The sequence below is a fragment of the Gorilla gorilla genome, chromosome 18, assembly GCF_029281585.2.
Source record: "Gorilla gorilla gorilla isolate KB3781 chromosome 18, NHGRI_mGorGor1-v2.1_pri, whole genome shotgun sequence".
NCBI classification, from domain to species: Eukaryota; Metazoa; Chordata; class Mammalia; order Primates; family Hominidae; genus Gorilla; species Gorilla gorilla.
The window spans coordinates 14,376,324-14,379,688 of NC_073242.2; positions in this window are offsets into that span (position 1 = coordinate 14,376,324).

Sequence of the window (3,365 nt, forward strand, 5' to 3'; positions counted from 1 at the left end):
TGTGGGTCTGGATGGGTGGATCTGTGGGTCTGGATGGGTGGATCTGTGGGTCTGGGTGGGTGGATCTGCAGCTCTTGGCTGGACTCTTCTCATGTGTCTCGGGCCGCTGGTTTAGGAGGCCTTCACTGAGAGCACAGGGGTGGCTCAGCTCAGTTCCAGGTGTTTCACCTCCCATGGGCAAGCCCAGACCTTCTCCTAGCCTGTGTACCTTTAAGTGGCAGGGGAGCTGGAGAGGGATTAAAACAGGCAAAAGCCCCATCACAAGCTTTTGCTTGAATCACATTTGCCAAAATAAGTCACATGCCTGAGCACAGAGTCAAGGGGTAGGATGGAACCCCCTCCCCGCACGTGGGAGGGCACTGCAAAGTTCAGCAGCCAAGGGCACAGATCCAGACGGGGAGAGAAGTGGGGTCATGTGTGCTACCAGCCTACCAACTAGGGGTGCAGCTGCTGACCTGATGTCTGATTGGATGCAGGGGGTGCTGTGGGCGTCTCTATGGACAACATTGACCCCCATCCCTGTATAGGTACGCCACCCCACTCATCAACAGGAGGAGTCTGTGTCTGTGACACTTCGACCGAGAGAACACGGTGAAAGTGACTGCCACTTCCCAACTTTGTCATTCCCAGCTGCCATTTAAAGGGACACAGGCTAGACCACTGAAAAATGAGAGAGGGAGGCCACGAGGGGGAAATCAAGGCCAGTGTGAGAGTGAAGCCATTTGAGACCTTCCAGCCAACTCCCAGCTGAATGAAGCCACATTAAGGGAGCTCACGTGAAACCAGAAGAGTCACAGGAAGCAATAAACCATGGTGGGTTTAAACCACTACATATTGGGGCGACTTGTCACACAGCACTTGATCACTGATGGAGACGGAGAAAACTAAACAAGGCTGATGCTCAGATTTACGGCTTGAGTTCTTAGCCCAGGGGTCATGCCCTGTCCAGGTATAAGAAATCCAGAGGCAGGAACCGCCTTGAGAAGAAGTTGTAGACGTTTATTTGTTACGCTTGTGGGATGTCCATGCAATAAAATCCAATAGGCACAAGGTAGGATCCACAGATCCGAACTCACGGAGCAAGAGGCGTGGGAGCTGGAGACAGAAGATGGATAGGGTCAGGGCTGTCAGCTGCTTGCCCAGGAGGAAGTGGGAAGTGGGACTGGAAGTGGCCCAAGAACAGAGTCTTGGGGAGCACTCACCTTAAGAAGCGGCCCTGGCCAGGCGCGGTGGCTCACACCTGTAATCCTAGCACTTTGGTAGGCCGAGGCGGGTGGATCACCTGAGGTCAGCAGTTCGAGACCAGCCAGGCCTACATGGTAAAACCCCGTCTCTACCAAAAATACAAAAAATTAGCCAGGCGTGGTGGTGGGCACCTGTAGTCCCAGCTACTCAGGAGGCTGACACAGGAGAATTGCTTGAACCCGGGAGGCGGAGGTTGCAATGAGCCAAGATCACGCCACTGCACTCCAGCATGAGCAACAGAGTGAGATTCCATCCCAAAAAAATAAAAATAAAAAGGAGAATAACTTGCATCCTGCCCTCTAATGTGCAGTATAGTGATTAAGAGCAAAGGCCCTGTATCAGACTTTGTGAAAAACCCAGTTCTGCTCTTTCTGCCTCTCAGACTGTGGACAAGTAAATCTTTGCAGCCATCTTATCACCTGTAAAATGGAAATGACAACAGTCCCTACCTGATAGATGACTTCCTCTCTGCTCTCCAGGCCTTTGCTGATGCCCCATCACTCTGGTCCTCTTCTCCCGACCAGACTGGGCTCCAGCTGGCAGGGTCCAGGTTAGTCTGGAATCACTGGCATCTACCCCAGTGCTGGCTGGGACCATGTGTTACTAAGTGCAGGCTCTGCAGCCAGACAGACCAGGTTTATCACCCTGGTTCCCCTGCTACCAGTCATGTGACCTCGGGAAAGTAGTTTACTTTAAGCCTCAGCTTCCTTATCCAAAAATGGAGACAGTAGGACTATGAAAGGACATAAATTAGGTAATTCACATGAAAGCACAAAGATGACAGCTGCCAAACGGTAAGTATTCTATAAAATGCTGGCTATAATTAGTGGTAGTGACAGGCAGCTGATACACTGCTGTTTAATAAACATTTCCGAGGCCGGGTGCGGTGGCTCACGCCTGTAATCCCAACACTTTGGGAGGCCAAGGCGGGCAGATCACGAGGTCAGGAAATCGAGACCATTCTGGCTAACACGGTGAAACCCTGTCTCTATTAAAAATACAAAAAAAGGCGGGCGTGGTGGCCTGTAGTCCCAGCTACTCGGGTGGCTGAGGCAGGAGAATGACGTGAACCCAGAAGGCAGAGCTTGCAGTGAGCCGAGATCCCACCACTGCACTCCAGCCTGGGTGACAGAGCGAGAATCCGCCTCAAAAATAAACACATAAATAAACAAACGTTTCCATACTCTTAGTGTCTGGGGCTAGGTAAAGTTTCTTCACTCATTAATATTCCAGGTGCCAAACCTGTGAGCAATGACACTCCAGTAGCAATGAGCATTTGTGGCATCCATATCTTGGTTTCTGAACTGTTGTCTGCTAAAAAGTAACCAAGGCTCCCTGAAGAAATGACTGCAGCAGGGAGAAGGGATGACTGAAACATCTTGTATCAGAAAGCAAGAAAATGCTCAAAGAAGCTGGATTAGTGCCCAAAGAACATAAGAACTGTCTTGAAGGGGCTTCACTGGCCACATCTGGGGGAAAAAAATCGACCAGAAAGAATAATAATTGATTATAAAAGACAATTTTAAAAAATCCAGGAATCCATAGTGAGTCTTCGAAAAAAAAGAAAAAAAGAGAGGGTATAAAACTGATATATATTTATCATATATATAATCTATAGTTTTATATATATATATATATCAATGCTGCTAAAATCACTGAGTGAAAGGCTGATAGAGAAGAAGATGGTCCCAGAGAGTACCTGTTAATTACAAATGGAAGAAGGAAACATTCAATGGAGAAATGGGGCAGACACCACCTTTAGCAAGCGATCAAGCTTCACATTACCAAAAACGGGACAAATTGACATTATCCCAGTGTGTTCTGCAGGAAAAAAGAAAAATTAACCTTTATCTAATTACAAGGCAAGAGGGAGGGGAGGATTAGACAAATCAAGAATATGGGATATTCTATTAGACAACTGGTCTGGACCCGTCAAAATTATCAAGGTGATGAGACTCCCCCTAAAAAAGGAAGGACTGATCTGAATTAAAGGAGACCGAAGAGAAGTAACTCCAGGCAGTGAGTGAATCCAGCAGGGGAGGGGGTCTAACAACTGAAATTGAAATATAAACTGTCTATTGGCTAATACTGCATTGGCTAGTACTGCATCGATATTAAAT